At 46.2% G+C, this 23,841-nt stretch overlaps 1 protein-coding gene and 1 long non-coding RNA gene across 3 annotated transcripts in view; one reads left to right on the forward strand and one right to left on the reverse strand.

Moving 5' to 3' along the window:
* LOC137535692 (uncharacterized) overlaps positions 1 to 23,841 on the reverse strand; it is a 172,276-nt gene that overhangs the window by 88,567 nt on the left and 59,868 nt on the right. The gene's annotated exons all lie outside the window — the stretch shown is intronic.
* Positions 1 to 23,841, forward strand: part of SLC16A12 (solute carrier family 16 member 12) — a 190,168-nt gene that overhangs the window by 31,581 nt on the left and 134,746 nt on the right. The window contains exon 1 of one of the 2 annotated variants that reach the window (XM_068257555.1): positions 17,665 to 17,715. The exons of the other annotated variant lie outside the window; for it this stretch is intronic. The gene's annotated coding sequence lies outside the window, so the exon portion shown is untranslated. Of the gene's footprint in view, positions 1 to 17,664; positions 17,716 to 23,841 lie in introns of those variants that run through there. 2 annotated transcript variants of the gene reach the window in all.

Consider the following 23,841-nt stretch of genomic DNA (forward strand, 5'->3'; position numbering starts at 1 on the left):
TAAGTGAGGCGCAAAGAGTTTTACAATGGTCAGGTGTCCACTTCTCTCACCTCACTAACATAAACACATCTGAGAGCTCTCCTAATTAATGTTTAGTGGTCTAGGTGAGGTCCTGGATGCATCTTCAGTGTAAAGCTGGCCACACACTTATAGATTTCCACCCAATATTCCAAAACGATTTATTCCTTTCTGAAAAGAATTGATTCAGAAGAAATTGAATTCTTAACATACACCGCACATCAGTTTCCAATGGATTCTAGCAGGGAATTGATAGAAAATTGATCAAACTGCAGAGTCGCAGTGTTCGATGCAGTGCATAGCTATAGGCCATCGATCTGCCAATGTTCTTGCCCTGCCCCCGGTTGTTTTAAATTTTCCATCCTGTCCGATCGATACTTTCAATTTTAGTCAAAATCGATCAGGAATCGATCAATTTGACATTTTGCCAAATTGATTCCCAGCAGATAAATCAAATGGTCAGACCCCCCCTCCCTCACCCGGGGCTCCCCTGTCCACACTCCCCCTCCAGCTATTTGCCCAGCATTACATCAGAGAGGAGCGGGGAAGCAATTAATCACCTCTTTCCGGTCCAGGCGTTGCATTCCACTGCTCACGTAACTTCCTGCAATGCCGTACCACTGTACTTTCACAGTACAGTCAGCGGCTTTGCAGGAAGTGACGCGAGCGGTGGAACGCAACGTCTGGACCGGAAGGAGGTGAGTAATTGCTTCCCCGCGCCTCTCTGGTGGTAATGCTGAGCAAATAGTTGGAGAAGGACCACGAACGGGGGAGCCCCAGGTGAGGGAGGGGGGTCTGACCCAATCCCTACTGTACCACTGTGCCCGTTGCTCACCCTTCCTGGCTGCTACCCCCTCCAGGCTACCTATACTGGGGGCAATTATACTACCAGGGCCGGTTCTCTCATGAGGCAAGGTGAAACATTTGCATCAGGTGGCAGAGATTACAGGGGCAGCATTTTGTACTGTGTTTACACTAACAGCATGTAGTCAGAGTAGGAAGAGAACAAGACTCACAGGGCCAGATTTATCAAAGCATTACCGACAGTTTTTTCTTCTAACCAGCAGAGGAACTGTTCTGACTGCATGATAGTAAGAAACTTCCCAAATCCTACATAATACCAGCAGTTTAGCGTGGATTTCTAGTGCTGCACTACATTTAAGAAAAGTGCAAATCCATTCCTAACCTGCTGCAGATTAAGAAGTGTTCAATAGCAGTTCTACAGATTGCAGGCTAGACATGATTTGTGAAGGGCTCCTCCCCCCGGAGCTAGTAAAAAAGGGCGCACAGGGATAGTGGACAAAAAGGACGCCGCCATAGACTGCAATGCAAAATATCGGCTATTCGGCGCCCGACAGGAAAAAAGGGCGCCCGAGAAATAGCGGTTACAGGGATTGTGTTAACAAAAGTTTTCGTTTACAGGATAAAGTTTATAACAAATATCGTTTACAAGTTCGTTTTGACTTTGTATTATACTTATTTTTCGTTTGTAAATTTCGCTTATATGAGTTTTAACTAGTTTTTTCGTTTTAAAATTGCGCTTACAAAACTAGAACAACTAAAATTTCGTTTACACTTCTTTTATCATTTAAAATTCGTTTTCATATGTATAATGCTTAAATAACGTTTCTCAACCTGATTGTATTAGAAATACATCGCTTTTGGTATTAACTTTGTTTTTACACTTATAATGCGTTGATTATAGTTACTAAAATATCGCTTTAAATATTACTGTTATTTTAAGATTTCTAATGCATACATGATTGTAAGGCTATCTATTGTATTGTATGTGTATATATATTATATATACCTTTTTCTACTTATAATATTATTAATGTATACGTGATTTTAAGGCTAGTTATTCTATTACAAATATATAAATTATTTTATTCATGTTATTTGGAGTGAAGTATTTTAAGGATTAAATATATTATTGTTTATATGTGTTTAGCGTGTTTGTGCAGTGGGGATGGTTAGGTTTAGGCATTACTAGGGGGTCTAGGGGTTAGGGATAGGTATAGGGAGGGTTAGGTATAGTTACAGTGCGATATACACCACCAGGGGGGTGGTTAGTTTTAGGCACCACCAGGGGGGGGTCTTAGGTTTAGGCACCACCAGGGGGGGTCTTAGGTTTAGGCACCACCAGGGGGAGGTCTTAGGTTTAGGCACCACCAGGGGGGGTCTTAGGTTTAGGCACCACCAGGGGGGGGTCTTAGGTTTAGGCACCACCAGGGGGGTCTTAGGTTTAGGCACCACCAGGGGGGGTCTTAGGTTTAGGCACCACCAGGGGGGTCTTAGGTTTAGGCGCCACCAGGGGGGGTCTTAGGTTTAGGCACCACCAGGGGGGTCTTAGGTTTAGGCGCCACCAGGGGGTCTAGGGGTTAGGGATAGGTACAGGGAGGGTTAGGTATAGTTACAGTGCAATATACACCACCAGGGGGGTGGTTAAGTTTAGGCACCACCAGGGGGGGGGTCTTAGGTTTAGGCACCACCAGGGGGGGGGGGGGTCTTAGGTTTAGGCACCACCAGGGGGGGTCTTAGGTTTAGGCACCACCAGGGGGGGTCTTAGGTTTAGGCACCACCAGGGGGGGTCTTAGGTTTAGGCACCACCAGGGGGGGTCTTAGGTTTAGGCACCACCAGGGGGGTTAGGGTTAGGGTTAGGGGGGGTCTTAGATTTAGACACCACCAGGGGGGGTCTTAGGTTTAGGCACCACCAGGGGGGTCTTAGGTTTAGGCACCACCAGGGGGGTCTAGGGGTTAGGGATAGGTACAGGGAGGGTTAGGTATAGTTACAGTGCAATATACACCACCAGGGGGGTGGTTAGGTTTAGGCACCACCAGGAGGGGTCTTAGGTTTAGGCACCACCAGGGGAGGTTTAGGGGTTAGGGATAGGTACAGGGAGGGCTCTGTATGAGAGTAAGGTTAGGTATAGTTATAGTACAATATATGTAATATATACAATTTATTGCATTATGTGTATTTACACAAAGGGGGGGTCTAGGTGTGAGGGATAGGGATAAGGAGAGATATCTGTGACCCTAAAGTTAGGTATAATTGTAGTAAAATACCTGTAAAACCTACCATTCTAGTACTATGCTTAATACAAATGTAAATATTGTTTTTGCTATAGACGCTATTAGACGTTTCATTTCAGAATTCGTTTACTCTTATAGACGGTATTTTGCCATTTCTTTTCCGTTTTTTTAACCTATTTAGCACTAAATTATCGTTTATAACCTCTTAAACGACAAATATGGTTTTGCATTCAAACTTACAATTTCGACTATACCCCGCGCCCTTTTTTCCAGGCGCCCTTTTTTGATACACGCTCCTCCCCCCTGCTGAATTCTTACTCAGAGCCTGCTGACAGCAGATGTGTTGGTTACCTCAGCAATAGCAATTTCCCTCACACACTGCACTGCCTGAGAGACCCTCCTAACCCCTCCTATTCTTAACAGTTTAAGAAGGAATCTGCACTATTTAGTGATTTCTTAGGGTGTCTGAGACAGTTCTGCACAGATTTCTAAAAACGTATTCATATTTTGTCTCAGACACTCTTGATAAATAAAATAGAAAAATCGAGAGCCCAAAATGGTGTAGTATGTTAAAGACAATTGGTAAGTGGTTTAGTGAGAGAATTTATACTCACAAACATGGGTTACCATTCAGGCGACCACTCAATAGGCAGGTGAGGAGATTAGACCTGTCCTCACTCAGGATTAAGAAGTCGCTCTCTGTAGTAAAGAAACAAGAAAGGGGGTAGCACTCCCCTCCACCAGGAGTGGACACAGAGTATTTGTATGTAGAACAGAGGCGCCAGCAGGATAAAAGTCAATACAATTTTTAAAAATTGCTTGGAGGGAGTGGTGGGCTTGCCTCCTAAAAGCAGACACGAGATCCTGTCTTCATATAAATCAATACATTTATTATAAAAAGTGGGGACAAAACAGAATTTCGGCAATAGCAGGTGTAGCGCCTCAGTGTACTTTTATTGCCTGATGAAGCGGGCTGGGCCTGCAAAACGCGTTGCACTGTTTTTGGGGTACCGTATAATAAATGTATTGATTTATATGAAGACAGGATCTCGTGTCTGCTTTTGGGAGGCAAGCCCACCACTCCCTCCAAGCAATTTTTAAAATTTTTATTGACTTTTATCCTGCTGGCGCCTCTGTTCTACATACAAATACTCTTGATAAATGTCCCCCACAGACTCACAGCCAGCCGATGTGCTATTGTGTTGAGCTGCAGCATGTCATGTGAGAACATTAATTGAAGCAGAGTAAATTGTTGGGTGCTGTGCGATCATTCCAAATCGGGTGGGGGCGCATCCTCACAAGTTTGCCTCAGATGGCAAAAAGTCTAGAACTGGCCACGTGCAGCTAAGGCCAATTGGGGTCCCGGTCAGAACACAATAGAAGATATTACAATGATTTGTCCAGGAAGGAACGTTTTTTGCTTTTTCACAAATGAAGTTACACTTTGAATAACGGTAAAAATTGAACTGCTCCGAACCTGCTGCAGGAGACTTGGGACTCATAAGGTCTTAATTTGTGTGTGACGTACCTTGTCCCAGCTGTGCTTTCTTTTGCCTTGTCTTATGAAAGCACAGCTGATCCCCAAGGTTAATAAGGTTACATGTTAGCCTAGGATCTTCATCTTTTATTCAGTATGTTTCTGGTCTAGACCACTGATTCTCGGGTCTGGTTCTAGGTGGCCCCCAGCAGGTTGTGTTTTTCAAACCTTTAGGTAGGAGCGTAGCTTGGTACGTTAGTAATAGCTTAAAAGAAAAAACATTTTCCATCTGCAGTCATTCACATGCTTTATTAGATATGTTATTATTTTTTAAATGCTGTAAAAAGTATATTGTCTTGTCACTTAACTGTCAGAGGGGCTCACAATCTAATCCCTAGCATTATCATATGTCTATGTATGTATCGTGTAGAGTATGCATCATAGTCTAGGGCCAATTTTGGGGAAGCCAATTTACGTATCTGTATGTCTTTGGGATGTGGGAGGAAACTGGAGTGCCTGGAGGAAACCCATGCAGACACAGGGAGAACATACAAGCTCCATGCAGATAGTGCCCTGGTTGGGATTTGAAATTGGGACCCAGCGCTGAAAGGCCAGAGTGCTAACCACGATGTCACCAAGCTGCCACTGGACTATACATTCCTTTTGGCTTGCTCTTCTATTTTCTATGTACCTGCATGTGAGTAAATCTGTCCGTTTTGTTGCATGCTTTATGCATCTTGCCTTGTGTAATATAGAGTATGGGTTTCTTCGGAAGGCAGTTCATGATTGAATGATTCCAATTAATGTGTCCCACTGTGACCTTTAGGCCCCTTTTACACTTGCCAGTGAAACCTGCATTGCGTTACCCTATTTTACCGCAAAGGGCCACAAAAGCAATATGCAAGTCTATGGAGACTTTAACACTCATTGCGGTCTGTTGCGGTGCACCGGAAGTATCCGATCCGATCCGATGCCAGGGCTGCACAATGTTACTGCAAGCACCGTGCTGAATGCACGTAGCTTGGGGAAATGCAAGCCTATGGGCGACGCACGTAGTGTAAAGGACGTCCAGGTGCGCATGTGTGGACCAACAGGAGTCCCGGTGATGTACGTCTTCTCCAGAATGGAGCACGTCACTTAGTGGGGGGGGGGGGGGGGGGGCAGGGCTATGCATATGGTCGATGCACTCTGCTGCAAGGTCAAATGATTAACTTTTTGTGAAAGGAACATTGCACCGCAACGTAAAAAAAACAGCCTTAACACCCCCCTTATTTATTCCTAATTTTCACTGAATAAAAGATACAGTTCTGGAATATAGAAGGAAAAATGGACCAAATGGATAGTTGAATATTTCAACCTAATCGAGTTGGAGTTGTGTAAGCTCAAGATATTTCAGGCAGCGGCATTCGCATGTTTGGGTGATTATTGGTGCAGAGTGTAAATTGTAAAAACTTTAATAACTGAAGCTAAGAAGTTAAAAAAGTCCTTTATGAACCCCTACAAAGTAACAATATTATTAATAAACTTTATTTATAAAGCACTAACATATTCATATTCAGTGCTGTACAATAAAAAGGAAGGATAGACATTACAGCATCACATCATGTTACACAAGGGCATTACAGTGTTCAACAATGTTACAGAAAATCTTGATAAGTGATAAGTATAGCAGGCGAGTCACTGAGTCCATGTGGTGGAGGAGAAGAGCACGCTGCCAAATAGGCTTACAATTTAATATTTACTATAAAGTTTTACGTCCAGTTCACATCTGCGTTTGTTTGCGGAGCCGGCCGGACGCATCCACCATCAGGATCAGGTAAAAACTGTCAGTTATTACAGCCAGTGTGCCAGCAGCGTAGTTTAGGAGCTGGGGGCCCCGATGCAAGTTTTACAGTGGGCCCCCCAAGCACTCCATACATAACAAATGATACAGCACAGCAAAACCTGCCAATGGCAACTACAGTGTCAGAGGTGCAAGTAGGGGATGGGGAACACTTTGTTAATGATTACCACTATTCAAAGTATCTATAGAAGTGATTAGTATGAGCACAGGACCAATAGAGAGCTAATACTGAAGTTCAGGGAGGGCCCTACGGGGCCCCTCTAGCCCAAGGGCCCCGATGTGGTCACAACCTCTTCATCCCCTAATGCTACGCCCTGCAGTGTGCTGTAAACCGTAAGTTTTCTATTTGTTCCTATGTAGCTGCAAAACCTTCGGTTTCCTTTCCGCTGAGTGAAACAGTCTGGAAAATTGGATCCTGCTGCATGGAACCATATAGCTGTTTCCGTTGGCAAAAGCTAATGTGAACCGAGCCTTGCTAAAATGTAAAGATAAACTCAATACAATCAATTTAAAGAAAATCCTTTCTTCTGGTTTTAATTTGTATATCGTACTTATTCTGTATGCTTCCACCTTCTTCCATTTCTTCAGTAGTTTTCTTTCTTATGTAAATCCTCTGTCTTGTTGTTCCTCTGTGTTCCCATTTTTATTCTTTATCTTGATTGAAGCATGCTGATGTCCCTTCATCCCTCCTGCATCCAGCTGTTACAATGATCAGGAGCCCTGTAAACCCAGTACACAAAAAAAACGCACTAGCATAATCGCAAATGCTCAGCGCTTTTTGAAGTGATTTTTTAAGGTAATTCTAGGCCTGAGCCTAGTGATTTCCTAATCATGCCTACTATTGCCTAGCAATGTTTGTAGCGTTTTGGTGTAGCGGTTTTTATTTTTCGTTACTGTAGAGCTGAAACTGAACAGCTTCTGTAACAAAAACACTTGGAAAATCGCTCTGTTCTAGCGCTTTTCAGAGCGCTTTTCCACTTTCCTATACTTAACATTGAGGCTGAATTGCCTCAGATATCAGCAGAAATGCTGCAGGACCCGCGTTTGGGAGAAAATCACATCGCTCTGGTGTGATCCATCCCATTCAAATACATTAGCGAAGCACTTTTCAAAGCACTGGCGTTTTTTTTCAAATCGCTCGGAAGCGTCCTTGGTGTTCACCAGCCCTTGGTCAAATTTCTTTCCCGGGCTTTGCCACAAGTTGATCTGTCTTTTTTTTAATGTATTTACAAAAAAGAGTTTACGAAGCAGAAGCATCTGCAGAGCTGTGAAATTATCATTGCTGGCCATGACATTACGCAACTCGATACAAATGTGTCATAAACAAGAGCGGAGGGAAGCCTATTGGTGAATAGGGAAACATGCATGCATGTACATTGCTTCCCCATTCATTTTTCATTCAATAGCAGCTGGGCAAGACCGGATTTAGGCCTCTTGCACACTACATGCAATTCCGATTTTTAATCTATTTTCACATGCGATTCCGATTTTTAATCGGTACTGCCTGCTGCATTTTTTCTGCGTTTTTATTTTAATAGCATCCAGGGAAAATTGGCATCGCAAATCAGAATTGCAAATCGGATTTGCAGTGTGCAGGGAGCCTTATACATTTTGTGCCCCTAGGCCAGGTATGTTATTACTCTCCTTTTATCTGCAGCAGTGCCCCTCCCTTTCGTTGTGCATCCCCCTTCCATGTGTATTATCCATGTACTGTAGTCCCTCTCTTTCATGTACAACTCCCTAGGGCATCAGTTTCCCCGTTTCATGTGTTGCTCCCCATTTTCAGCCTCCTCTTTCATATGTAGCAACCCCCCTTTCATGGTCAGGTGCCCCTTTGGGCCGTACGCAAGGCCTGGACCTTTGTGGCCTTTTCAGAAATCCGGCCCTGCAGCTGGGTGTTGTTCCTTGAAAATGGAACAGCATGGTAGCTTGCTGCTCTGCTTATCTTGTGGCTCACCTGCAATGTGCAATCCATTTCTATATATATATATATTTCAATGGTATGGTCATATCAGTGCATCAGCTAGGGCCGTCGCTAGCCCTATTTTGGGGGGCACGTGCCCCCAATCTGTCCTGGGGTGCCCCGATCTGTTCCCCAGGGGTTCCAGCTGCCCCCTCCTGGCTGCCGCTGCCCCCCCCCCCCCCCCGGCTGTCCCCGCTGCCAGAGCGTCAGACCTCGATCAGCGGGCGACCAGATAGAGCGGGCGCTAGGACCTAGCGGACATCGCTGATATGCGGAAGTGACATCACTTCCGCATATACAGCGTGGTGCGCCCGGCGCCCGCTCTATCTGGTCAGGTCGCCCGCTGATCGAGGTCTGACGCTGCTGGCTGCGAGAGGTGAGAGGGGGAAAGGGGCAGCCAGGAGGGCTCCTGTCACTATCTAACTGGAGGTCCCTGTCACTTCCTAACCTGGGGGCACCTGTCACTCACTACCTAAATGGTGGTCCCTGTCACTCATTACCTAAACGGGGGTCCCTGTCACTCACTACCTAAATGGGGGTCCCTGTCACTCATTACCTAAATGGGGATCCCTGTCACTCACTACCTAAACGGGGGTCCCTGTCACTCACTATCTAAATGGTGGTCCCTGTCACTCACTACCTAAACGGGGGTCCCTGTCACTCACTACCTAAATGAGGTTCCCTGTCACTTCCTAACCTGGGGGCACCTGTCACTCACTACCTAAACAGGGATCCCTGTCACTCACTACCTAAATGGTGGTCCTTGTCACTCACTACCTAAGCGGGGGTCCCTGTCACTCACTACCTAACCTGGTGGTCCCTGTCACTCACTACCTAACCTGGTGGTCCCTGTCACTCACTACCTAACCTGGTGGTCCCTGTCACTCACTACCTAAATGGGGTCCCTGTCACTCACTACCTAAACAGGGTCCCTGTCACTCACTACCTAAACGGGGATCCCTGTCACTCACTACCTAAATGGGGGTCCCTGTCACTCACTACCTAAATGGGGGTCCCTGTCACTCACTACCTAAATGGGGATCCCTGTCACTCAGTACCTAACGGGGGTCCCTGTCACTCACTATCTAACCTGGTGGTCCCTGTCACTCACTACCTAACCTGGTGGTCCCTGTCACTCACTACCTAACCTGGTGGTCCCTGTCACTCACTATCTAACCTGGTGGTCCCTGTCACTCACTACCTAACTGGGGGTCCCTGTCACTCACTACCTAACTGGGGGTCTCTGTCACGCACTACCTAACTGGGGGTCCCTGTCACTCACTACCTAATTGGGGGTCCCTGTCACTCACTTCCTAACCTGGGGGTCCCTGTCACTCACTACCTAACCTGGGGGTTCCTGTCACTTACTATCTAACCTGGGGGGCGCCTGTCACTCACTATATAACCTGGTGGTCCCTGTCACTCACTATATAACCTGGTGGTCCCTGTCACTCACTACCTAACCTGGTGGTCCCTGTCACTCACTACCTAACTGGGGGTCCCTGTCACTCACTACCTAACTGGTGGTCCCTGTCACTCACTACCTAACTGGTGGTCCCTGTCACTCACTAGCTAACTGGGGGTCCCTGTCACTCACTACCTAACCTGGGTGGCGCCTGTCACTCACTAGCTAACCTGGAGGTCCCTGTCACTCACTACCTAAACTGGGGGCTTCTGTCACTACCTAAACTGGGGGGCTTCTGTCGCTACCTAAACTTGGGGACTCCTACCTACCTTTTACTAGAGGGCACCTGTTATTACCTAAACTATCCAGGCCAGCCAGCCCAGCATCACCACCAGCCAGCCCAGAATCACTGTCAAAAAGGCCACAGCATCACCACCAGTCAGGCCAGCATTTACTTCAACAGCCCAGCATCACCGCCAGCCAGGTCACAGCATCACCGCCAGCCAACCCAGCCACAGCATCAGCCACAGCATCACTGCCAGGCCTTTCAGCCCACACATCATCCCCAATCCAGCCAAACACAGTATTGCCAGGCACAGCAGCCAGTAAAGGAGAATTCAGAAGCCAGGTGAGAGGTGTCTACCATATTCTGCCTATTTACGGTATGTGAAATGCTGTCTATTTATGTGCCTCATGACTGCTGAATTTGTCTTGTTGGGAGCCCCATGATTTGTTGGGGGCCTCAAGATTGCTGAATTTGTCTTGTTGGGAGCCTCATGATTTGTTGGGGGCCTCATGATTGCTGAATTTGTCTTGTTAGGGGCCTCACGATTGCTGAATTTGTCATGTCGGGGGCCTCACGAGTGCTGAATTTGTCATGTCGAGGGCCTCACGATTGCTGAATTTGTCATGTTGGGTGCCTCATGATTGCTGAATTTGTCTTGTTGGGGGCCTCATGATTGCTGAATTTGTCTTGATAGGGGCCTCACGATTGCAGAATTTGTCTTGATGGGGGGCCTCATGATTGCTGAATTTGTCTTGTTGGGGGGAACATGATTGCTAACTGCGAGACTATGGGAAAAGCTGAATCCTCATCATATGAGACAATAGCATTCAACCTACTTTTTTAGCTTTTTAAAACAGAAAATAAAACTGGGAGGTTCTAAAAAATTGAATACATTTTTCAGGAGTAGGATGGATGAAATTGTTTATCTTCACAGTTTATTTTCAACTTGGATTTTCCATAATGTTCATGTATGAGTTAAAACGTTTGTACAGTATTTAGCTTAAATTGCTGTTGCCACTTTGCGATAGATAAGTGACTTGTGGGTTGCAGTTCGGGCACTCGGCCTCCAAAAGGTTCGCCACCACTGTCCTAATCTAATGTCCCACCATTGCTAGGTTCATGTAAATTTGTCTCCACCCGTTACCACACCCACATTCTGGTCCATGGCCCACCCATTTTTCGGTGCTGCACGCCAAGCGCGCCGCACAACGTGGCCCTCATATTTTTCGTCCCGCTAGCTGCAGTGTGCTGAATTCTACTGCCTACAGTATGTACAGTATACGCTGTTCTCTAGTGCCGGCACTGTGTGATCTACCTCCAGTGTGTACAGTATAAGGTGTTACTCTGTGCCTTTACTGATTGTAAAACAACTGTATTGTATGCTGATCCCTATACTTTCAGTATGTACAGTATTAGCTGTAAAGCCTGGTACACACATACAATTTTGATTAGCCAATTTTAGCTCTGTTCATCAAATTCATTGTCTGTTGGCCCACTTACTGCACGGGGGTGGTAAAATTGGTCAGTGATTGACCAATCAAAATTGTATGTGCGTATACATCTTTGATCTATGCCTATACTGATTGTAAATTATCTAAATAAAGGACAGGGGGCTCCATCCAATATTTCGATGGGCATGCCCCTTATCTGTAGCTTACACCGCTGCTAAGTTCATGTACATTTGGCCTCACCCATGGCCATGCCCACTTACCTCATGGCCACGCTCATTTTTTTGCTGTGTACCCCCCACCTAGTGCCCACAGGTGCCCCCGATCTCCAAGGACCCTAGAAACGCCCCTGGCATCAGCACTGCAGTCTGGCAGGTTCCATCAGAATATGGTGCAGCATGCTGTCCAAGCAAGAAGAAAAAGTAGCGCCCTGCCCCCAGGGGCGGACCTACACTTGCCGCCGAGCTGAAGGGGGTGGCGGGTAGGATGGGGGTATTGGGCACAGCGGCGGGGGAGGGGGGTCGGCTGGCATTGCAGGAAGTGACGACAGTGGAACGCACACTGGAACGCGGAAGAGGTGAGTCTTCCCCGCCCGCTGCCTCTTACTAATAGCGGTGGCTGCTGCTTAACTTAAGCTACAGGGAGAGTGCAGATGGGGGACCCAGGTGAGGGAGTGGGGGGGTCCGACCCCCCTCCCAGCCGCTGTGCCCAATACCCCCTTCCTGCCTGATACCCCCTCCTGCTCAGCGTATGCTACGCCGCGGGTCAGCTAGTTTTTTATAAACATTGAATGGTGTAGGGTAAATTGTCAATTTCTTAGAGAGACCCAGTACTAAAAACAAGTGTGTAAAATTTTTCCCCAATTATGAAAAAAAGTTTTTGAAAACTCTGAAAAAATTGCTTGGGTCTATACATTATAGTAAACCTGTAACTAAAAAAAGTTCCCCTGGAGGGTTCTTACCTAGGGAGGGGGAAGCTTCAGGGTCCCAATGAGGCCTCCCCCATCCCTGTAGCTGCAGGTAATCCAGCCCTGGCTCCCCTGAAGCATCTCGCAATCCTCGTTCGACAAGCCTGACAAGGCTTGATATATTTTCCTTCCCTAGCTCCACGGGGGCGCTGTTGCGGCTCTCAGCACGGAAATAGCTGATCTCTGTTGGGTTCGCTGCACTACGCAGGCGCAGGACACTTGCACCTGCACAGTAAAGCGGACGGAGAGCTATTTCCGCCTATCTCCGAGCAGAAAAGGTGCTGCGCTGGAGCCGAGAAGGTAAATATTTACATCCCCACCGTTCGGAGGGGCACAGTGAGACCACCGTGGGACGGAGGAGGACAGGAGAAGCCTCAATAGGATCCGGAGGCTTCCCCCACCCGAGGTGAGTACCCCCCAGGGGAACTTTTTTTAGTTACAGGTTTTCTTTAATGTATAGACCCAAGCAATTTTTTCAAAGTTTTCAAAAACTTTTTTTCATAATTGGGGAAAAATGTAACACACTTGTTAAGGGTGAAGTTTGGACGCCACCAGGGGCTTAAATTAGGGACTGGGGGGGGGGGGGTGATTAAGGATAGGCACTAATTGTGGCAGTGTTCTGTGTGAGAGTACGGCTACGTTAGGTCATGGTAAGATGTTATGATTACTGATATTTTACTATCAGAATGAACCCTGGCGGTAAGCCGGACCTACGTTCGGGCTAGCCGCCGGAGAGGATCGCATGGCCCCCTGAGGATTTTTTTAAAATAAAAATTGTTCTAAATGTTTAAGCTAGCACTTCGCTAGCTAAATATTCCCCCCAAGTGCCTCCGCTCTCCCCCCCGATCCCCCCAATTATACGTACCCCCCAGAAATCCCGCAATGGCGCAGCCTCCCAATCCGCTCCAGGTTTCGCTATGGGGAGGATCGAGACTGTGCATTACGTCGATGACGTGATGTCCGATCGTCGCCATAGTGACGACTGAAGCTAAACAGTGAAGCTGCGGCTCTCACGGGTTCGTGGCCGGCGGCGATCGGGGGGATCAGAGGGGTGTTGGAGGACTTGGGGGGCATATTTAGCTAGCGAAGTGCTAGCTTAAGCATTTCAATCAAATTTTATTTTTTAAAAATCCTCCCGCGGACACAGCATCTGAAACTGCGCACCGCCAAGGAGGTTAAGTAGTAGCATATGGAATTAAGTGGTAGCTTATCTGTAATTTTACTGATACTGTACTAACGGCAATATCCGGCGTCTTTTTTCCCAGGCACTTTTTTTCCATGAAAGTGGAGTGTCTGGTCAACTGAGAATTCCAAAGCGAGTAGAAATATACCTGCTCTCCCAGAATGCTTTGGGGGCACATTCAGCATTGCTAATCAGCCTAGGCTAAACATCACTGTGAGGGCTACCTATTAATATACAGCAATATATACAGTAGATATAAGTAGTGTTCCTGATCCTGAAACCAGGAAAGGTTCCGTGTGTGAAGATTGAGGGTTTTGCCATGAGGCTGCAACACATATGCTCAGAATACTCACTATAGTCTATATACACACAACTGGTGAATCAGTGTGGCCAGTATTAACATATTAAAGATTTTTAGCACAAATTTGGCCATATACACTATTACCTCTCAGTTGTAAAAGTGATACTTTATTGAACATACAAATCTGCCTGTAAACACCTTACACGACCAAAACACGGACAGTAATAAAATCCATTTCTGCGCAGAAATAAAACATAAAACCAAGGAGCCAACCCACACTTCCCCTAGTAGCCTTCTCTAGGCTTCTGTGCATGGAGTCCGTCAATGACTGTCTGCTCCATGCACACAAGCCCAGCCCGCCCACAACTCACACACCGCCTGGCACCATACATTCAGCAGCTGCCTCCCCCTGATGGGGATCAGTCCTTTGTTGTTAAGCAAAAGCAAGCAAGCCTTTAGTAAGCGTGAAGAGGTGCAAGCCAAAACGCTATTATGTGGAGCATTAGCAGCCAGGCATCATTCTCCCATAGCTCATCAATTACATGCAAAGGTTGTAATATACTTGCAGTGCCCCACAACTTGGAGTGGCTCGGGTTCTCCGCTCTGTTCCACTCCTCTCCAATTGTCCACAGTTTCGCCCACCACTAAAGTGATCCGTCAAGCTTAAGTCACTCTCTGGTTCCCTCCACTCCGGGTATCATTCCCGTGTTCCCCGGAGGAGTAGTGTGCAGGACATTCCCATCTACAGTCCTAGGGGGGATGGCTAGACATCTCCAAGCCTCTGCACGTGTAGGAGTCTCTAGGTGCTGCCCCCACGCTGGCTCAACCGCTCAGCTATGGATATGGCAGATATCAGTGCACTTGGTATGTGCCTCCATATCGCCTAGTCGGGTCAGGATGCCGTTAGCAGGCGTTTTTGGGCTGCAATGCCGTGGGCAGTGGGGAACGCTGAATCCGCGTTGTGTGGCGATAGGCTCCTCCCACCGACGTTTCGCGTCACATGACGCTTCCTCAGGGCGTGGCCAAGGCACACAGCGTTCGCTTCTTTATAGGAGGGGTCACTCCCCTCCCAGCATGGCACACACTTCCGTGATGATGTCATTTTTTTGTTCATTTCAACAAAGCTTTATTGCTACCAGTAGTCTTTCCGAGTTCACAAAGGAGCAGGCTTATTTTTATTCCGTCAGATCATCCCCTTTTATATTAGATCTTTCACTTCTTGCATCTTATATCCATTACATCATCTTATGGCAATTATATTGTATATAAAATGGTATTTTACAATCTGACTAGCATATTCTATTCCAATACACTGCCATCTAATGGATAACTGCAATGCTTACATTACATTGTCATTTCTCATCCCTAATTCATTCAGGCTTCATTCTTATTACCCTTTTGTACCCTTTTCCCCCCACTCCTCTACCTCTCTGGGGCATGGGGACTATGAGTTAGGTACTTTCTTTTTTATATTAGGACATTTTTTATGGGAGAGATGTGTACGGGGAATTATTGGCTATTTTGGGACTTATTTATTTCCCTTTTCTCTCATTTCAGATCATTTTTCATTTTTATGCTACTATTTCCATCCATTTTACTTGTAGGCTATCTGCCGCAAGAAGGGGGTTAGATTTAGGTCAGAATTAAAGCCGTAGGGTTCAACAGTATTTAACCTATAAATCCACATTGATTCCTTCCCCAGGAGCACATCATCAAAGTCCCCCCTCCTCTCTGAGAGGTTTAATTTGTATATGGCTTTGACCTTAGTACCCCTTAATGAGGCTCCATGTTGTTCTCTATAGTGTTTATATAGGGGCATTTCCACCTCCCCCTCTTCAATCTCTTGAAAATGTTCTAAGATTCGTGATTTCAGGTCTCTCTTAGTCTTGCCTACATATTTTAACTTGCATGGGCATTCAATTACATATACTACTCTCTCTGAATCACAGTTCATAAACCCATTGATCTTATATGTACGTCTTCCCTCTGTGTCAGTAAACGTCTTAGTCTTGTCAACATATGGACACATTTTGCACCTCCCACATCTGAACATGCCCCTCCCTACTCCACTTCTCAGCCACTTGCTACCTTCCATTGTGGGTTTAAATTCACTCCTCACTAGTCTGTCTTTCAAATTTGGTGCCCGTTTCGCTGTCAGCATTGGTCTTGGTCCCACTATCTTTTCAATCTCGGGGCTTGCTCTAAGTATGCCCCAATGTTTATCAAGAAGCTGTCTTAGGTCTTCCCAATGAGAACCATAGGGCAGAGGCGTATCTAGGGAAAATAGCGCCTATGGCAAGCACTGAAATTGCGCCCCTCCATAACACCAGATAAAACACTCTTTCACTTACCTGGGGCCTCCGCAATCTCGTAGTTTCCTCGCTGACCTACTGGTCCTCATCCTTGGTCCGCTCTGGCCCGGTAAGGTGTGTGACGTAGCTAGGTCATGCAATACTAACCCATGCACTAGCCTGGCGGCATGCCTACTTGATTGCACTCCTGTGGCTGGGAGCATTCTGCACCTGTACATAGCACTTTACAGGAGTGCAATCAAAGTGCCTCGCCACCAAGCCAACACATGCACAGTAGTCTATACAGTTTACAGGGAGAGCGAGAGAACTACAAGACTTCAGGGCGTGGATTCTGGCGGAAGCCCCAGGTAAGTAAAAGACCTCACATGAACAATTATTTTCAACTGCAAGGAACCTTAGAACACACATTTAGTTTCCATACTACAGCAGGCTCCTGCTTATCCACATTTCAGTAGTTCTTACAAACTTCCATCCATTCTACAGCAGGCCACTGCAGTGCTTACCCACAGAATTTCATTTCTGGGAAAATCCCAGAACTTATAGGAAAGCAGTGGCCTGCTGTAGAATGGATGGAAATTGTAAGAATTAAAATGTGGGAAGGCCTGGGCCTGCTATAGCATGGAAATTGTAACTGGAATAAAATGTGGGACAGTGGGAAAGTAGTGGCCAGTAGGGATGTAGGCCAACCGTTCGCTGTCGAACCCCTATGGGCCGCTACTACTTCCGGGTCGCTATGACCTGGAGTAGTACGGCTGCTCTGGGCCGGCGGTGTGTGTCTTTGATCGTGCGCCTGTTGCCGGGCACTCTCTGCACATGAGCGGGACGTCACGCACATGCGCAGAAAGTGCCCGGCAACAGGCGCGGGATCTAGGATGCGCACCGCCGGCCCAGCGCAGCTGTACTACTTCGGGTCATAGCAACCCGGAAGTAGTACAGGGTGAGGTGTTCCCGAACCATTCGCCGACATATCTAGTAGCCAGCAGATGCTGTTGCCCTGCAGAACAGATTTTATAATAATGGGTTTTTACAGTTCATCTCTAACTTATAGTTTGATTTCTAACTTAGCTTCAGCTCTGAGATGAAATAGTAAGCTGTCCTGGATTTATAAGGGCCAGTCCAGTAGCCCCAGTGTAAAAGAAATAAGACAATAAAGAGTTAAACGTACTGCTGTGGATGCAAACAGTCTTAGCACACAGTGTGGTGAAACAAATTAACACTGTGTGCAATAAAAGTTTTGAATGACTGTGTGGGTGTGAGTGTGCGGCCCCTCCGAGGGACAGTGATGAGAGGGGGATATCAGCCTAATCACTAGTGAAGCCTCACAGACAGCCTTCTGTGCAGTCTTGCAGATAATTACAGGCTACACGCTGTGCTGGCACATCAATCTTTGTCCCCTTACCCTGATTCCTGCAGCAGCTTACAAACTTGACTTCAGCAAGTCACTGGCACTGCACACAGTCCAGCGGGAGAAAGAGGTGAGGTCACATGCTCTGCTCTGTCCTTCCCTGCGTTCCACTGCTTGTCTGCTGGGCTTCCTGGATAGAGGAGAGATGAAGGGAAGCCAGTTCTGCATTCTGTGCTGGAAGTTGCCGATGTTGCCAGGACAACGAGAGAAGCTTACAGGATGCTGTGCGACACTGTAAGTGTGTGTCAGACCTCTCCTCCAGGCAGGATGTACAGCGCTGGCGGCTGCGGATTGTGGGAAGGAGCATGAGGAGGTGCTCGGACTTGATGGAGAGGGGTGATTTATTTGTTCAGAGATGCGCCCCCCCCCAGGTGAGCGGCAAGGGGCGCCTATAGCAGCTGCCCCATGTGCACTCCTGTAGATACGCGTCTGCCATAGGGGGTGATTATCCTCAGATTGTTCTCCTTGGGGGTGTCATGTGTCAATCTGGATGACAACAGATTTGACCTTGCATTATTCCATCCCTTTTTGACTGCTGATTTTAGGATTCTATGTGAGTATCCTCGCTCTCTGAATCTAGAGTACATTTCTCTTGATTCTTTTCGAAACTGCTCATCTGTTGAGCAGTTCCTACGTATACGCAAAAATTGACTATACGGAATAGATCGTATTAAGGCTGGTGGGTGATGGCTGGCGGCATGGAGGACACTATTTCCCGCCGTTGGCTTCCGATACGTGGAGGTGACAATTTCTCCTCCACATAGCGTTAATTTGAGATCTAAGAATGACATCTCCGCATCGCTTACTGCATATATGAGACGAATATTGCGTTTATTTCCATTTAGCTTTTGTATAAATTCCGCTAGTTCTTGCTCAGTCCCCCTCCATACCACCAGCACATCGTCTATAAATCGAAGCCAGAGGGCGACATGTGCTCCGAAGTCCGGGTCCGGGTAGACATCTTGCCTCTCCCAGAGCCCGAGATGCAGACATGCATATGCCGGAGCACATGCCGCCCCCATCGACGTTCCCCTCACTTGTTTGTAGTATCTGCCATTAAATTTGAAACAGTTTAACTTCAGCACCAGGCTCATTGCCCGTATCAACATGTCATTATGTTCAGCCGCCTCATGGCAGCTTTCCTCCAAGAAAAAGTCAACTGCCCTGAGTCCCTCCTCGTGCGGGATCGACGTGTATAAAGATTCCACATCGATCCCAACAAGGAGGGACCCAGGGGGGACAGCGAATCCGTCCAGCACCTTCAAAACATCTCGGCTATCCCTAACATAAGATGGAAGTTGCATTACTAATGGTTTTAGTTTTTCATCAATCAGCCTACCCAGTCTCTCACAGGGACCGCCACATCCGGACACGATGGGGCGACCTGGTGGATTCACTGGGTTCTTGTGCACTTTTGGAATAAAATAGATTGTTGGTACATTATAGTTAATTACCAGCAGGTAATTCCATTCGTCTTTGGTAATTACCTGCTTTTCATAGGCCTCATCAATCCAATGATTAATCTTATCTTTTATTACAGGAAAGGGATTCCTTTCCAACTTCTCATATGTTTCTTTGTCTGACAATTGCCTCATTGCCTCTGTTATGTAGTCCTTTTCATTAAGCAATACAATATTTCCCCCTTTATCACTGGGTTTTATTACCAAGTTTGGGGCATTTTTTAACTCATCAATTGCTTTTCTCTGAACTGCAGTTAAATTGTGTAATTCTATTCTATTCCCATCCCAGTTCTTTGTTTTTAGTTCATTATTCAGGGTTTCAAGAAACACCGAGACATATCTATTGTTTGATAGGGGGGGCATGGTGGTGGCACGTTTACGTAGTGACGTTGCTAATGGGGCACGTGCCCCCTGATTGTCATCCTCATCGATTACTTGTCCGCCCTCATCAAGGAGAACCTGGAGGTTTATAATTGCCTCCCTATCTTCTGCTCTCAGGGTTTCTTGCTGGGTCCCATCCCACATCTCCACCTCCTGATTTTTCCCACTCCCAGTGCCACTGTGCCCACCTGCATGATACAATCTTAACATCAACTTCCTTAGAAACAAATTAATATCCTTATATATTTCAAAGGTGTCTCCAGTGGCAGTGGGGGAGAAGGATAGTCCCTTAACCAGAACCTCTATATGATTTCTGTCTAGCTCAAAGGTCGATAAATTTATTACTACACCTGATGGGTCTGGGTTTAGCAATTCCCCCGGTATACTTTGTTGCTCCTGGTCACTCCCCACCATTCGTCCTCTGAGCTGTTCTCCTCTGAGTCTGTCGCCCCCCGCCTTCCATTGTAGTTTTTTCCTCTCTCTCTTTCCTGCTTCTCCTGGTTTTTCCCTTTTAAAACTCCCTTGGGGTTTTTCTTCTGCTTTTCTTTTTTTGAAAATGTGACTGATTTCTTACTGCTACCTGATGCCTCGGATGCGTCTGTCTCACCTTCAGACGCACCCGATATTGGTTTTCGGTTTCGTGATCGACTTCGTTTTCGCTGCTGGCGTTTGACTATTTTATTTTTTGGGTCAAATGTCTTATCTCGATCCCATTTCTTTCGATCCTTCTGAAATTTATTTTGCTTTCTTTTTTTAGTTTCTGCCTGTACTTTCTCTATGAACTCTTTCAAAGATTTATTCAACCCGTTAAACTCCTTGTGATTTCTATATTTATTGAGTTCGACGACATGAGTGGAGATGAGATCCGTTGTTTCCTCCAACTGGATTCGTTCCTCCTCTGCTATCATTTTTACTACCTCAATGCCCCTCTCAAAGGCCTTCTTTTTCCATTTTTCCACAAACCTGTCAGTTAATAGGTTTTCTGCAGGGATTATTCTGTCAACCAGACCATCTGGGACAATTCCTGCCTTTTCATATGACTCTAAGAGGGAGGCATTCCATTTACGTTTAAGCTGTTTTAATAGTAATGTTCTATGCGTTCTAAACATGGCTTTCATCTCCACTGTGTCATCATCCTCACATTCGATCGAAGCTGCAAAGCTATCCTTAATTTCATCATCAATATCATCTGATATCATATAGGCCATGTTTGAACACTGTGCACCTTTACACGTTTTTTTTTTTAAAAAAACGAATAAATCAACTGTTAGTCTTGATTTCGGGCAATATATATTCTTTGCCACCAGGACAACAGGCAGTTTATAATCTGTTCCAGTCACATGGCAATAAGACAATATTGTCTCATTATATACATGTCAGAAGATTGAGGGTTTTGCCATGAGGCTGCAACACATATGCTCAGAATACTCACTATAGTCTATATACACACAACTGGTGAATCAGTGTGGCCAGTATTAACATATTAAAGATTTTTAGCACAAATTTGGCCATATACACTATTACCTCTCAGTTGTAAAAGTGATACTTTATTGAACATACAAATCTGCCTGTAAACACCTTACACGACCAAAACACAGACAGTAATAAAATCCATTTCTGCGCAGAAATAAAACATAAAACCAAGGAGCCAACCCACACTTCCCCTAGTAGCCTTCTCTAGGCTTCTGTGCATGGAGTCCGTCAATGACTGTCTGCTCCATGCACACAAGCCCAGCCCGCCCACAACTCACACACCGCCTGGCACCATACATTCAGCAGCTGCCTCCCCCTGATGGGGATCAGTCCTTTGTTGTTAAGCAAAAGCAAGCAAGCCTTTAGTAAGCGTGAAGAGGTGCAAGCCAAAACGCTATTATGTGGAGCATTAGCAGCCAGGCATCATTCTCCCATAGCTCATCAATTACATGCAAAGGTTGTAATATACTTGCAGTGCCCCACAACTTGGAGTGGCTCGGGTTCTCCGCTCTGTTCCACTCCTCTCCAATTGTCCACAGTTTCGCCCACCACTAAAGTGATCCGTCAAGCTTAAGTCACTCTCTGGTTCCCTCCACTCCGGGTATCATTCCCGTGTTCCCCGGAGGAGTAGTGTGCAGGACATTCCCATCTACAGTCCTAGGGGGATGGCTAGACATCTCCAAGCCTCTGCACGTGTAGGAGTCTCTAGGTGCTGCCCCCACGCTGGCTCAACCGCTCAGCTATGGATATGGCAGATATCAGTGCACTTGGTATGTGCCTCCATATCGCCTAGTCGGGTCAGGATGCCGTTAGCAGGCGTTTTTGGGCTGCAATGCCGTGGGCAGTGGGGAACGCTGAATCCGCGTTGTGTGGCGATAGGCTCCTCCCACCGACGTTTCGCGTCTACCCGGACCCGGACTTCGGAGCACATGTCGCCCTCTGGCTTCGATTTATAGACGATGTGCTGGTGGTATGGAGGGGCACTGAGCAAGAACTAGCGGAATTTATACAAAAGCTAAATGGAAATAAACGCAATATTCGTCTCACATATGCAGTAAGCGATGCGGAGATGTCATTCTTAGATCTCAAATTAACGCTATGTGGAGGAGAAATTGTCACCTCCACGTATCGGAAGCCAACGGCGGGAAATAGTGTCCTCCATGCCGCCAGCCATCACCCACCAGCCTTAATACGATCTATTCCGTATAGTCAATTTTTGCGTATACGTAGGAACTGCTCAACAGATGAGCAGTTTCGAAAAGAATCAAGAGAAATGTACTCTAGATTCAGAGAGCGAGGATACTCACATAGAATCCTAAAATCAGCAGTCAAAAAGGCATGGAATAATGCAAGGTCAAATCTGTTGTCATCCAGATTGACACATGACACCCCCAAGGAGAACAATCTGAGGATAATCACCCCCTATGGTTCTCATTGGGAAGACCTAAGACAGCTTCTTGATAAACATTGGGGCATACTTAGAGCAAGCCCCGAGATTGAAAAGATAGTGGGACCAAGACCAATGCTGACAGCGAAACGGGCACCAAATTTGAAAGACAGACTAGTGAGGAGTGAATTTAAACCCACAATGGAAGGTAGCAAGTGGCTGAGAAGTGGAGCAGGGAGGGGCATGTTCAGATGTGGGAGGTGCAAAATGTGTCCATATGTTGACAAGACTAAGACGTTTACTGACACAGAGGGAAGACGTACATATAAGATCAATGGGTTTATGAACTGTGATTCAGAGAGAGTAGTATATGTAATTGAATGCCCATGCAAGTTAAAATATGTAGGCAAGACTAAGAGAGACCTGAAATCACGAATCTTAGAACATTTTCGAGAGATTGAAGAGGGGGAGGTGGAAATGCCCCTATATAAACACTATAGAGAACAACATGGAGCCTCATTAAGGGGTACTAAGGTCAAAGCCATATACAAATTAAACCTCTCAGAGAGGAGGGGGGACTTTGATGATGTGCTCCTGGGGAAGGAATCAATGTGGATTTATAGGTTAAATACTGTTGAACCCTACGGCTTTAATTCTGACCTAAATCTAACCCCCTTCTTGCGGCAGATAGCCTACAAGTAAAATGGATGGAAATAGTAGCATAAAAATGAAAAATGATCTGAAATGAGAGAAAAGGGAAATAAATAAGTCCCAAAATAGCCAATAATTCCCCGTACACATCTCTCCCATAAAAAATGTCCTAATATAAAAAAGAAAGTACCTAACTCATAGTCCCCATGCCCCAGAGAGGTGGAGGAGTGGGGGGAAAAGGGTACAAAAGGGTAATAAGAATGAAGCCTGAATGAATTAGGGATGAGAAATGACAATGTAATGTAAGCATTGCAGTTATCCATTAGATGGCAGTGTATTGGAATAGAATATGCTAGTCAGATTGTAAAATACCATTTTATATACAATATAATTGCCATAAGATGATGTAATGGATATAAGATGCAAGAAGTGAAAGATCTAATATAAAAGGGGATGATCTGACGGAATAAAAATAAGCCTGCTCCTTTGTGAACTCGGAAAGACTACTGGTAGCAATAAAGCTTTGTTGAAATGAACAAAAAAATGACATCATCACGGAAGTGTGTGCCATGCTGGGAGGGGAGTGACCCCTCCTATAAAGAAGCGAACGCTGTGTGCCTTGGCCACGCCCTGAGGAAGCGTCATGTGACGCGAAACGTCGGTGGGAGGAGCCTATCGCCACACAACGCGGATTCAGCGTTCCCCACTGCCCACGGCATTGCAGCCCAAAAACGCCTGCTAACGGCATCCTGACCCGACTAGGCGATATGGAGGCACATACCAAGTGCACTGATATCTGCCATATCCATAGCTGAGCGGTTGAGCCAGCGTGGGGGCAGCACCT

This window comes from Hyperolius riggenbachi, chromosome 10 (assembly GCF_040937935.1).
Source record: "Hyperolius riggenbachi isolate aHypRig1 chromosome 10, aHypRig1.pri, whole genome shotgun sequence".
NCBI lineage: Eukaryota > Metazoa > Chordata > Amphibia > Anura > Hyperoliidae > Hyperolius > Hyperolius riggenbachi.